This window comes from Solanum stenotomum, chromosome 12, assembly GCF_019186545.1.
Source record: "Solanum stenotomum isolate F172 chromosome 12, ASM1918654v1, whole genome shotgun sequence".
In the NCBI taxonomy this organism is placed as follows: Eukaryota; Viridiplantae; Streptophyta; class Magnoliopsida; order Solanales; family Solanaceae; genus Solanum; species Solanum stenotomum.
In genome coordinates, this window is record NC_064293.1 from 496,232 (window position 1) to 510,909 (window position 14,678).

At 29.6% G+C, this 14,678-nt stretch overlaps 1 long non-coding RNA gene and 1 pseudogene across 1 annotated transcript; both read left to right on the forward strand.

The window, feature by feature from the left end:
* Window positions 1–2,007: 2,007 nt before the first annotated feature.
* LOC125846714 (uncharacterized) lies at window positions 2,008–3,796 on the forward strand (annotated as a pseudogene).
* A 249-nt stretch (window positions 3,797–4,045) lies between these two features.
* LOC125846739 (uncharacterized) lies at window positions 4,046–10,932 on the forward strand. The gene is made up of 4 exons (XR_007444387.1): window positions 4,046–4,485; window positions 6,678–6,731; window positions 8,857–8,944; window positions 10,329–10,932. It is a non-coding gene; the product is annotated as an uncharacterized LOC125846739 (long non-coding RNA).
* The last annotated feature ends 3,746 nt before the right edge of the window (window positions 10,933–14,678 follow it).

Consider the following 14,678-nt stretch of genomic DNA (forward strand, 5'->3'; position numbering starts at 1 on the left):
TTGTATTAAAATAATAAGTACTAAAAATTATGATAAATTTTATAATAGTCATAAAAGAAATTTACGCAATAATTACTATAATAGAATACTAGAAAAATTGATAAGTTCCTCGACATATAATCATTGAAAAAAATTAAATTATTATTTTCTTTTTCGAAAGTTTAAAAGTAACTTATTCAGTATTTGTGATTAATTATTTTCAATGATTAATAAAAAATGTATATATCATGAACATGTTTCTATTATTAGATGACATTATTTTAAATTATTTTTCTATTATCGTTTGACACAAATTTAAGAATGTAAAGAATATGTTGAATCTTTTGAATTTAAAAAAATATATATGCAAAATATATTAACACGTCATTTAATCTTATGATATTTTACCTTTCATGTGAAATATTTTTAACTAATAAATTGTTAATATGAAAAATATATTAATATATCAATACAATAATAAAGGACAAATATGTAAAAATATTTCAACTATTTGATGTTTCATGAAATTAAATTAATCATAAATTCATATATAGCTGCGCAATGTGCGGATACATATACTAATATTATTAAAAAAAACAGCAAAATATTAAAAAATAGTAAAAAAAGAAAAAAAAAAAAAAAAAGAGAAGTTGAAAAGTTGAATCAAAGGGAAAAAATTTTAAAAGAAAGAGAGAGAAAGCTGACCCATTTTTCTGAAAATGGAAACCGATAATCTGACAAATTCTAATAGCGGCACATACATGTTTTGCATCCATATCATATCTTCCCTCATCCACCATAAAAATTTTCTGGCATGTCTGTTTGATTAAGAATTATATATATATATATTTTTTTTTTCTATTTTTTCTTTTTATTTAATTATCCTATTTATTTTATATAATGCTAAACATTAGAAAAATGATGTGACACTTCTCTCTAGTTACTAATTCAAATAATCTTTTTTTTTTTCTCTTTTAAAACAAATTTCACAATATTTTTATTTATTATCATTATTATTATTATCATACAAAAATAAATATGTCAATTACTACTCCTCCATTCAATGATATTATTTATTATAAAAACTTAAATGTTTCAAAATTTTCTACTCCACTTATTCTTATCATTATTATACAATTTAAAGACCTAAATATTTATCACTCTAACCTTTTATTTCCTTCCTAAAGAATTAAAAATATATTAAATTGAAGTAGTCTAATCTCTCTCTCACACACACCTTCAATTGGATTTCAAGAGAACATCTTATTGTTAATTTTATTTAAAAATATGTTTAAAGAACAAAAGAAATGCTTGACTATAAAATCTCTATATTATTACTCTTATTTATAAGCCAACAACAATAGGACTAACACAACAATTAGGTATTGTACAGTCGTTTGGTGTGAAGGATAGGTACAAATAGTCCTGGGATAAAGCCTTAGTGGTACTTAATTGAGTGTTTGGTTGGGAAGTTTGAGATAACTTATTCTGGGATTAATAAATAGTACCAGGATAAGTTATCCCTCCAAAAGGGTGGTATAGTAATCCCATCACAATTTGTGATGAGATAAATTTATTAAATGACAAAACTACCCTTCAAACCTTTTGGGTACACTCAACTTTTCATTGATAAGCTTTCACAGCGCCGCTTTGGTCTTAGCTTCCATGTTTTTTCTCTTCTTCATTACAGTAAGAATCACTCTTTCATTTGGGTACACTCAACTTTTCATTTTCGATTGAAGCCATAGATGGGTGATTGAAGAACTTCTTTACCAATAACCTTCAACTTTCAAGTTTCTAACAAGGTTAAATTTTTTTTCCAGAATTTGTTTCTCTTTTCTTTCTTTGTCATCATTAATAATTCTCTGATCTGTTGCATATTAATTTGGATACACTCATGTTTTCTACTTAATGGAAGAAATCAAAAAAAAATTTGAATGTTATGTTTTAAGGTTTTTGTAAATTTTGAAAAAAGATTGTTCTTGTATGGATTATTGTGGTGTTACTGATATTATCTTTTGTATGGATTATTGTGGTGTTACTGATGCTGGTTATATGGGGTCTACCTATACATGGTGTAATAATCGTTGTCCTAAAAAGAGAGTATGGATGCGGTTGGATAGAATTTTCATTAATGTTCAAACATAAGTGTTTTCCTTTCACCTATCTTGGATGTCCTCTGTACATCGGAAAAAAGAAGCAGGAATATTTTGATGATTGGATGGGAAGTGGTGCCCTATCTAATATCCTCCCACCACCTTCTCATTATAACAAGGACAAGGTTAAAGACTTCATTCACGAGGGAGAGTGGGACTTTGATAAACTATCAGACATACTTCCTCCTCAAGTTGTAAATCAGATTGTGAGCATCCCTATAGGTGATCCGAATCAGTCGGATTATGCTATTTGGATTCCCAGTGGAGATGGACATTTTACTACTAAAAGTGCATATGTTGATTGTAGTAATACTAGGGAAAAGAATGATATGAGAAACAAGATTTGGCATGGAAAAATTCCTTTCAAAATGTCATTCTTGACAGGGAGATTGGTACAAAATAAACTTCCTTTATATGACACTGTTGGCAGATTTGTCGATAACATTGATTCTAATTGTGTTTGTTGTAAGAATATGAAAATTGAGACCATTAACCATGTATTCTTGGATAGTGATGTAGCTAGCTACTTATGGAAAAATTTTGGAGGCCCTTTGGACATTGATACGAGGGCCTCATCTACTATTAATCTTCTAAAGACTTGGTGGAATGTACAAACTCATAATTCCATACATAATGTGATTATCCATACTCTACCTATCTTGATTTTCTGGAAAATCTGGAAACATAGATGTGCTTGTAAATATGGGGATCAAAAGAAGATGCGGTATAGAACCATGGAAAATCATGTATGGTGGAATTTGAAAATGTCTTTGAGAATGACTTTTCCCTCTTTTGAGATTGGTAATTCTTGGAGAGATCTTCTAAACAAGGTGGAAAGCTTAAGACCATATCCGAAGTGGAAGATTGTCCACTGGAACACACCCAATATCAATTGTGTTAAAATAAATACGGATGGAAGTTTCTCTTCTGGCAATGCAGGTTTAGGAGGGATCGTTAGAGATCATACATGAAGGATGATTATGGCCTTCTCCATTCCTTCTTCATGCTCTAGTAACAATCTTGCAAAAGCTTTGGCGGCTAGATTCAGAATCCTATGGTGTTTGCAGCAAGGATTTCACAATTGCTATCTTGAATTAGACTCAAAATTGGTTGTTGATATGGTAAGGAATGGACAGGCCACCAACTTGAAAATCAAAGATGTTGTGGAAGACATCATACAAGTTGTTGCTAATGAATTGTGAAGTAAATCATTCTTACAAGGAAGCTAATCAAGTTGTAGATGCATTAGCTAAACATGTTGTTATTTCTAATGAAGCTCATATGTATCACGATTGGAGGGATATCCCTAAGCTAGAAGTAGGCTCATATCAATTAGACAAAATGCAAATGCTTAGTATTAGATTAGGTATGAAAAATCAATTTTTTTTCGTAAGCTGAGGCCTTTTCTGTTGGCTGCCAAAAGGCCTTTTTGTACGTGGGTTTGCCCATATGCACTCTTTTGATGGAATAAATAACTCCCACTTGGTTTGGGGAAAAAAAAAGTTAACACAAATGCCTACTAAGTCAAACTAATGAAATTGTCTCTTAATATGATCCATTGCCTTCCATAATGTGTGCAGAAATATTATGTGGATAGGTTGGATTTAGTTTTAAAATGGGTAACTGGTGGATTTTCTATGTTGGATGGATTGAGTAGTTAAATTTGGTTTTAACTAAAACTCTACCAAAAAAATATACAAAAAGCTAAAAAAGAGGGTCTTTTTGTAATCAAACCACTTATTTTTAGGTTGTAGGCAATGATTATTATTTTTAGTACAATAAACCAAACACTCAATAAGAAATAAGGCCAGGATAACTAATCCCAGTATAACTAATCTCAGTATAACTAATCCCAGCATAACTTATCCTATCATAACTTGTATTCAAACCAAACGACCTGTGAATGGTACTATAAATGTGTACATATTTCATTGGTTATTGATAACTTTATCTTTTGTGGGTCTTTTTGTTTAACACGTGTATATGCATCTTTAACCTAACAAAACGGCGCGTATGCCTAAGCAGCTCAAAGTTCATTCTCCCCTGCAATCTCTCTTCTTCCAAGCGAGCTTTCATTTTTCTCTTTCACTTTGCTTTTTTGCTCTCATTGTTTTTCTTTGCTTTCTCATCATCTTCTTCCAAGAGTTTTAATTAAACTTTGTCCTATTTTGTTGATTGTTTTGATATTGCTTCCAATGGTTGCTGCTTTAATTTGTTCGTATGTGATTGTAGGTATGTTGCATGGACAAAATTTCTATGTTGAATCCACTTCTTCTTCGTCTCCTATGCACAAGACTGTAGACCCATCTCAATTTTGCATTGATGGGTCCTATTATAAAAAAAATTCCAGGTATAGTGTCTTCAAATTCAAAGGCATCAGATTTTGAATTTTGTGTTATTTGATGAATGATCAAATTCAGTTACATATTTGCTCTTTGCTGTTTAGAGTTTCTTCTGCAATCATTTGTACCTCACCTCGAATTGTACCTCAATTTTTCTCCGTCATCGCATCAGACTGTTCTATTATTTCTGGTGAGTTTTTTTTTGATTTTTTTTCATCTTTTGTGTTTGTGTTAAATTGAGTAATATTGTACACGTAGAGTTATTTCTCTCTATTTCTTGCTCTCATCCTTTGTAGGTCATGTGAATATAGTTCATTGTGGTATGAACTGAACTTTAGTCTATGAAATAAGTGTATCTATCTTTCATTGTGGTATGAATTGAACTTTAGTCTCTCAAATAAGTATATCCATCTTCTTTTGTTTAAATACTATGTTTTAGTTGTTGTTTTCCGTTTGGGTATATGTATGTGTTCATTAATAAAAAGTTAGTATTTCCTTTCGATTGTTCTTTTTCAAAACCACAAGAAGCTATTTTCATTTATCCCAAAAAATCGAATAACATAGTGCTTTTGGAATGTCAAATTGAAGTTGAAAACACTATAGGTATTTCTTCTTCTATTTGCTTAAAGGTTAGTGGGCAGAGTAACCAAATACTTGTGTTGGTGCATTGTCGAGGTTAGTAAGGTGGCATAGAGTTATGAGATACTTGGGCTGGTGCATTTTCGAGGTTAGTGTAAGGTGGTTTGGACACTGGAGATTGGATAACACTTTGAGATATTCTGTCATATCTTCTAACTCCCCAAGCATTCAGATTTCTCCTAAGAATATTATTATATGAGTTATTTCTTTTGTTCTGAGCTATAGTGTTATCCCTGCGACCCTGCCTATTGAAGAATGAGAGGATGATCATACCAATTAGGTGTCTAGCAACTGGATATGTAGGAGGGGCATTATTAAACTTTGAAGTTGACCAGTTTTATGCTAAAATAGTTGAACAGAAATCCCATTTATATACTTTGATAAACAATAACTTTCCTTCTAAAATCTAGGAAATAAAGTTTGAGAATTTTCAGGTTGAACTGCTCCAATTGATCAACCACATTTATATTTGATATGTCTAGTGGGGAAAATGGTTACCGACATTAGGAGAAAGATGTAGACTGTTACCTTCTCAAAAAAAAAACATTAGGAGAAAGATGCGATGAAGTTGTTGAGGGGAGAAGGAGTTGTCGAACTCATAATTCGTACGTTAAATTTGTGCACTAGCTATTCGGTATCGGAAGAGATATTGTTGTTTCATCCAAGTTACCAAAGGTTAATGGAAACTACCAATAGAGTTTGTCACTGACTTCGTCTTTTCAACTCTACAAGGTTAAACACATTTAACATGGAATTACAATATGTTCATCTACCCATTCATATTATTTGATGCTTTTTCGTTTTCAATCTGTTCTTAAATAGAAATATTTTATATATAACAATAGTATAAGTTTGAAATTTTTCATTCAATTTTATTTTTTATCACTTGAGTCGTGGGGTCATTTGGAAACAACCTCTCTACCACCCTGAGGTAGGGGTAAGGTCTGCGTACACTCTAGCCCGAACTCTCTTTACTAGAACATTACACACTTTAAGTGGTACAAGGTTAATCCTTGGATCCCCATAAGCTTTAAAACTAATTTTGGAGTGTCTCCTGCAACATAAGAATGTTGCACTTAATTATATTCATGAAAAAACACCCTCCTATTACTTATTTCAATTAATATATTTGTGCACATTTACTGTTTGCTCCACCAAGTTGATTAATTGCTTCTACAAATATCGCATAAGGTTTGGTGTCCATTTTAAGTTTTGATTAGAGGAAGTATCAATTGAAAGTAATGTTCTGACTTCTTTATAAGGTCTTCAGATGCTTGTGGTTACTGTTGTTGGAATACCACATTGATGCATGTATGTTTAATATCAATATTTTAAACAGAGGCTAGATTAGATTGTTATTGTTGAAGCTGCAGTTTTGTTTTAATTTGTAATTAGATTGATTTCAGATATAGCTGGTTGCTACAGAGCTGTGTGTCAAAAAATGTACATGTCAAGGTGTTGTTTAAATATTGAACAACCAATTAACATTTACATTTCTACCTTTCACTCATAAATCAAGTAGTATAAGTTGTTGAACTGAACAACCATTTTGCTGATATAGGTTTATTCAGCTACCAGATATAAGGGATGTTAAGATCACAAATTTTACTTTGAGGTAACATTTTATGCTTTTTTCTTTGAACTTTGAATTGGTGAACAAAAAAATGTTACTTTTCTAGAATGTATGTACTATGTCGTATTAGTGTGTCTGTATGAAAATAACTGAAATTCACTTTAGTTTACTCTTTAGTTCTGGTTTTACTTTCTAGAGGGGGTCTAGGCAATCCTTTTGAAGCTTGAAAAAGATCTCATTATTACCCTTCAATAGCTTTTGGCTATTCGATGGTAAGGTTAATGATTTGATTTCATCCCTCTAATTTCTTATCTATTGGCGCTTTCTATTAAACCAGATTATTGGCTTTATTTGAATTTTTTTTTCAATGGTTTACTTCTTCATCCATGGATTCTATGATTCTTTTTTGTTAGTATGTCTTGGAGAAAACAAGATACTAACTATTGTTGTTGTAACAAAGCTTTTGATACTAGAGGCATAAGACAAGTACCAAAGAGAAAGAAAAGAAGGGAGATAACATATGAAACTTACCTTTGAGGGGAAGAGTCAATGGCCGTGCGTCACTACTTGAGTTTTGTCAGTTCCTTGAAGTGTATGTAGACAAAAGAAACTTCTGTTGGCTAAGCATTGCTTTCAATCCTTAGAGTTCGTAAGCCTTAGCGACCACTAATTTTTCCTTTGAACTTTGACTTTTTTGTTTATCGGTTTGGTTAAAGCCTAAAGGTACTAGAGCAAAAACTGTTCTTGCAAAGGCTGTAGTACATCATACCACCATGACCTTCATAATGTTTATTGGCTCAGAATTTGTTCAGAAATACTTGGGGCGAGGTATGCTTGAAGTGTTATTTTTATGCATTAATATACTCCAGATCACTAGTGTAAATGTTTGTATAATCTATTTTAGTAGCATGATATCAATCAGAGTTTTCAGTTTAAAGTGTTTGTATCTCATAAAAAGAGCTAAGAATAGCATTTAATTTCTTCACCTATGGCTTTCCAATTTCATATGTAATAGTAATCTTGACTGGGAGCGAGAATAAGGCAATTAACTAATGTACTATCTCCTTCGAAATTGTATCACCTAACTGTGCTTTATGATGATTCACTAGATGATCATCTAGCATACAATTTTGGTTTATTTATTTCTTGAAATTAAACATTACAGATTTAGAAACCACACTAAAGATGATACTTTACCCAATTTCTGAATTTTAAAAAGATCAAGAACATAACAACTACATTAGAGTTTTGTGTTTCGAGGACATAATCCTGCAAGTGTAAGGACACATGTACCCTTCACTTTTAATGAGTTGGCTTCAGCAAACCTATTCAATATGTAACAAAGTAAGGGACAACTTGAAAGTAGATGATTAGCAAAAGAGCATGTTCAAAATTGGCAACTCAGTATGTCCTATATAATAAGTGTTCTGGCATGACAATCGCAACTCAATATGCATTTCTAAAGTTTTACGGTTCTCGCCGACGAAAAAGAGCAGTAAAATAGTTAAGCACTTGTGCAATTATTGTGGTATATAAATGATTTATGATGATATACTAGCTTCAGAAGTACTTTTGAAAAAGTTAGAGTTATAGTTCTTTTACGGTTCTCGCTGACGAAAAAGAACAGTAAAATAGTTAAGCACTTATGCAGTTATTGTGGTGTGTAAATGGTTTATGATGATATAACAGCTTCAGAAGTACGTTTGAAAACGTCAGAGTTACAGTTTTCTTTTAAATTAATTCTATAGCTAGGTTGGCGGGAAGTTCTTGAAGTTATGGCAAATAGTCTATTATTCAGTAATTTAATTATTTGAATCCAAAATATGGTGAGAGTCTTGATGACTTGCAGGTAATGGAGCTTTCTAGAAATAACTTTATCTTATTTTCGAATCAAATGCCTAATAGTAACAAGTACTTTATAAATGTCTTGTAGTATCTGACTACGAGAGAATTTTGTATTATTTTTGTATTCTAGCAAAGAAGCTGAACCTTCCTTGAGTTTATTAAAATATATTCTTCCTTGAGTTCATAAAAGTGCTTTCTTTATCAAAATGTACATTCTAAGTTTCGTATGACATTATAGCACTGCTATAGTCATTAAGTCGAGGTCTATACTAAGTTATAAAAGGACCGTTCATTTTCCTCTCCTCATCCATTAAACTGGCAGGAAAGTGGATTATGTAGACAAAGATTCTGAGGGGCATTTTTGAGGTCATGATTATAATGATGACGAGGACAAGAACGACAAAGGACAGGTAATAATAGTACTGCAAATTTCGCTTACTTTCCCTGGAATACATTCATTTTGATGCATTTTCCTCAAGCCTGCACAGTTGTACCAGCTTTGATACAATAATAAGTATCAATGAATTAATAAATGTGTGCAAAATAAACATAGTAACTTAATACTTTTGCAACATTTTAAGTAAGGCATATTAAATACAAACTAAAGTAGCGGTTAGCATGCTAAGATAAGATCAATATATTATCCATGAAAGATAGGGGATATTTCATCACATTAATTATTTTGAGTTTAAGTACAATCAAAATGATCAGGTGGTACAGAAATTCCGTGGTCATTTTTGAGTAAAATTTGAAGGTCGGATGTGTTGTTGGATCTTAATATCGATATGATTTGTGGATCCGTATTTTCTCCAAATCCAATCAATTTTTTGGCATTGAATTCTTGAATATCAGGACATGGAGGATAGTAATTGAACTTGAAATAGATTCACTCTTAAAGTGTTAACATAATCATGTTCAAATGAAGTGTCATATCTTGCCTAGATCCTATCTTGTGTTGCCCTGTGACACGGCCCATGTCCTGGCCAATCAACCTTTATCTCTCACGATATAAGCTCACATTGTGAGGGAGGTTTGAGAAAGATATCATGTTTTAGTTCTTCTCAATTCACTCATCAAGCCATCAAAATCATTCAATTAGTTCTAAACTCTTTTCCACATTCATATTGATTTCTACACAAACATAATTCATATAAAGGTTATTTTCCTCATATTTATCGTCATGTCAATATGTATTTAAGCCTTGAAAGCATATGGATTACTTAGAAACTTAATGAGATTTGAAACGTTAGTAACTTCAATAGAAATTGTTGAGATTAATCATCTTTTCTTTTGATCCATCTTATTAGAGACTATACCTGACAATTTTGAGGAAGAAAAAGTGTTTATTTACCCTTCCTCTTTTCTTGATTTGTTGCGTTTTCAGTAGGAAACTCTTTATGTTGATTTCATGGTCCTTTATCTTAGAAATGAGGTACTAAGTGCTTTAGGTTAGTCTGATCAAAGAATAGTTGTTAACTTACTCTATAGTAGCCATAGATTCCTTCTTTTAGAGTCTTCTTGAGCAAAGTATTCAAGTATGATGAGAAGGGCCTTAGAAAGGAAAGATGGACAACCAATTTAAAGTCCACACTTAATTGTCTTCACGTTAATTCATCTTAATTTTGTGATCTTATTGTAGAGTACATTTTTTGTTTACTGGAGCTTATCAGATTTTCTCTCCGTCTTATTAATATTATTTTAAAGAGTAAAATGTGGATACTAAACAAGAGAGTAATTAAGCTATATCTCCAGGTATTTGGTTTTTAAAAATGGTAATGGTTTCTTTCTTATCAGAGAGTATTAGCACATCTGGAACTTGAAGTTGGAGGCAGATTTGAAAGAGCAGAACATCTTCAACATTAAACTATTGGAGTAGATTGCAGTTACTAACTCAAGCAAGAACATGTATAGTAGATTGTAAGTTACTAACTCGAGCAAAAATATGGTGATGAAAATTGCTACGTAAGATGCTACATGTGCCTTAAAAGGAAGCTGAAGTCAATCACTTGGTGAAGGGCCTGAATATGTGTCAACTATAGCGAGTGCATGTACCAACATTATTTAGATTCGAATGGGCGACGCCTAAAAGTCTTACAAAAATTTATCATAAACTGAATGAACGAGAAAGTATAGAACACCTTAGAGATGTATGAGATACAATTTCGGCCTGCATTTTCTTGATAGTTTGAAATGAAAGAAACATGATGTTTCAAAACTGAAGAAAATTCAGTCCAAAAATTGAAACACAAATATTTGTGATTGCTTGAAATGTATGCAAAGGTGTTGATGAGAACATGCTTGCAGCTATGTTAATATCCATGTTTAGTGTTGTAGATTGCTCCCTCGATGTGTCTTGTAAGTACTTTATAATTACTAAAACATCGTATTTAACGATTAATTTTTTTTCTTTAGAACAAATTTAAAAATCAAGTCATCAATCTAAGATGCAACTATTAAATGTGTATCGTACTCAAAACTAATGAAACATGATTAGAGTGTGTATTCACCTTATTGAGATGTAAATCTTTATATGTGCTGCGATACAATCCATCAGTCTATACTTCAAAGTCCAGACCTATCGTACAATGTCTCTGTGTGTAATGCTTCTTGAATTGAGATGATTGTTTCTTATTGGCACAAAAGTTACCAAGTACTTATAATTTTATTTAGGTCACTGGTATACACCTCAAAATAATAGATGTCTTAAAATTCAATTTGTTGGGCGTTGGGCCCGTGCTAAGCACGAACATGCCTATATATATATATAAAGGAGGACCATAGACAATGTGATGTGTCACCTCTCTATAGCCTCCATTTGCATTTAGCTTTTTTCTTCTTTTTTTGACTTTTAAAAAAAATAAATTAATTATTATATTATAAAAATAAATTACTTAAATTTATTACAAATAAATATTTTATTGATGGAGGAACATTTAAAACAAAAACTCTTCATATTTTTTTTTATTTGTCTCACTTATAATAAAAGGAGAAACATAATTTATCTTTTTTTGATTTTTTTAAATTCAAATTAATTATTGTATTGTAAAAATATATTACTTAATTTATACAAATAAATATTTTATTAATGTAGGAACATTTACAACAAAAAACTCTCCACATTCTTTTTTCTATTTTTTTTATCTCACTTCAAATCATGAAATGATAATAAATTTTTTTACATTTTAAGTAGTTTTATCTTTATTTTTTTAATTTATTCACAAGGAGTTATTACCCATGACTTGCCCCTCTTTAATTTTTACTTTTAATAATATTCATAACTCTCATAATTTTTATGTCCATAACCTCCAAACTTAAATTTGTAAGTTTATGATGTCTTATGGTATTCCTTTATTTTGCCTATAAATTCATATTAGTTTCATGAAGATTTACATTCACAATTATCCTTTCTCTTTTCATCATATTGGTTTGGTTTGTAACAAAAAAGAAGTACATGAAGGTAAGAAATATTTCATTGCAAATTTTTATTTTTTATTCCTCTATTTTTGTCTATATAAATTCGTATTTGGTTTGTGAATGAAACTAACATGTAACAAAAAAAAAGTACATGAAGTTAATAAATATATCATTCTCAAGTCCTTATTTTTTCATTTCCTCTATTTTGTCTATATATTCATATTTATTTTCATGAAGATTCACATACAAAGTCATTCTCAAGTCTTTCTTTTTATTTTTATTTACTTAGACATGCTTTTTAAATATTTTTAATGTTTGTATTATCATTCATCAAGCAACTATGATTAAAAAAAATCTATGTAATTCTTAACAATGTTTTGTCTGTATGCAATTGCTCTTTCTAATAGTTAGTTTTTTGGATATAATATAGTTTGATTATAATATTTGTTAGATTTCAAGAAATAATTATTATTTAGTATTGTTAGTACTATTGAAAAGATAATATACAAATATATTACATATAGTTTAAATTTCGTTGTTTCTTTTGACATATTTATTTTTATTCAGTTGGTTGCATATAATGAAGAGTTTGACATATGGATCAAAACATGATTGCGGATCTACTTGCAAAGGAAGATGATAGAAGGAAAAAAATGAAGCATAATTAGAGATTATTTTTTCACTTTGAATTGTATTAACAACTTAGTTACTTTTGCTAGAATTTTCTAAATTTTGATTTGTATATATAATTTAGCTAAATGTATTATATTGTCAATGCTAATCATTTGATCCTTTATTATTCTACTTTTTCTTTGTTATGAAGCAAAATTAATATAATTATCTCATTTTAACAACAAAATTTATTTTATGATGATTACGAGTTTCATTTTTATTATAATTATAAAAAAGTAATTGAAAAATAAAATATTATTTTCATGATGCCATTTTTGCGTATGTAACAATCTATATTCGTCGGCGTTCTTTTTGCTTTGAAATGTATTTATAATTTTTATGTAGTCACCAATTTTTATATTTTTTCTGTTCATTTTTTGTATTTTCACCCCTTATTTTTATTTATTTATTTTACAAATAAAATCAATGCATAATTAGTAACACATTTAATGTCTAATAAAATTATACATTTGAATTATTTTTAACTCATGTCTCTTCATCTTACTTGTAACTTTTAATATTAAATATTATTCATAACTTTTGTATGTTTCATTTTTCATAAATCTTATAAATATTTAATTAATGTTTTAAAAATTATAATAAGCAAATATAATAATAAGGACATAATAAAAAAATCAAATTTGTTTTGACGAAATCAGAGTTTGAATAGAAAATTAGTAATCCTACAAAAGATAGAGAAAATTAAAACATATAAAATATTTTCAACGTAATACAATATTGTTATTTCAACATATTATCTCTTATTCCATTTATTTCACCACGGTGAATATTTTGTTCTACTATATACATATACAAAAAATAAATAAATTTATATGTTTAAAAAAAATGAAAAAACCTATGATATCGCAGATGAAGAGAAATATTAATATTATCTATATATTCGATACCAACCTAAATATTACATATTTCATATTATTATATTATAAATATTTCATATAGCTGCACGACGCGCGGATAGTTTCACTAGTTAATTAAAATATAACAGACAACTGGCATCTCATGTTTCCATTCGTCAAGTGGTATATCACCTTATGTTTAATTTATACTTATTTTTTATATTTTCTTACTCAAGGGTGAATGATTGTCTTTTCTTATAAATTATTTGCATCATTTCCTTTTAATGTATGATGCAAAGAGTAATAGAGATTTGGTTGAATGATTAAAAAAAAGTGATTAATTAATAAAGACTAATTTTCTTTTATTAAAATTATGATAATAACTGTACAATCATATTTTTGATTTTTTATGATAAAATTATGGACTAAATTAAAGACCATGAATATCATTTAAACAAAAAAAAAAATAGTTTGGGGTATACAAATATACAATATTTATTTACAGCAAATTCAATTTTTTTCATATATTTTAGGGGTAAAATAGTTATTTATTCTTGGCAAGGAAGACACATATTTTTAAAAGGTCAGATATGCTGTTTTAACCCAAAAAAAGGCATAATACATAAACATGACATTTAACTTGGTGTTAGCGGGCAACTATAACCTTTAACTTTGGATATGCACAAGTAAACACTCAAACTCGTATAAAATTGAATAAATAGACACAATCGTCCTACATGACAATTTTGTGTCCTACGTGGCGTCATATGTGTATTATGCCATATAAGACAAGTATGTTTACTTATTTAATTTTATACAAGTTTAAGCGTCTACTTGTGCACACTCAAAGTTAAAATGCATAATTATCTGCTGGAGTCAAGTTAAAGGTCATATTTATATGTTATGCAAAATTTTTTTTTGATATTTTTATAATAGGTAGATAAACCTTTTGAGTAGTTCAAAAAAATATTTGACCCTTTTAATTAATTTTGAATTTTAAATTATTTTTTATTGACAAGCTGTTTACTAAAAGAAAAAAAAGAAGAGAAAATTATTGATGGCTGCTGCAGTGACCATGTTTCTAGACAATTGCGTTAGTCAGAGACGTCGCCTCAACAGTTTGACCGAAAGAACAATAATTGTATGCAGTGAAGTTGACCAACTATTGCTCTGTTCTATTATTATCCCTCCCTATCAATTT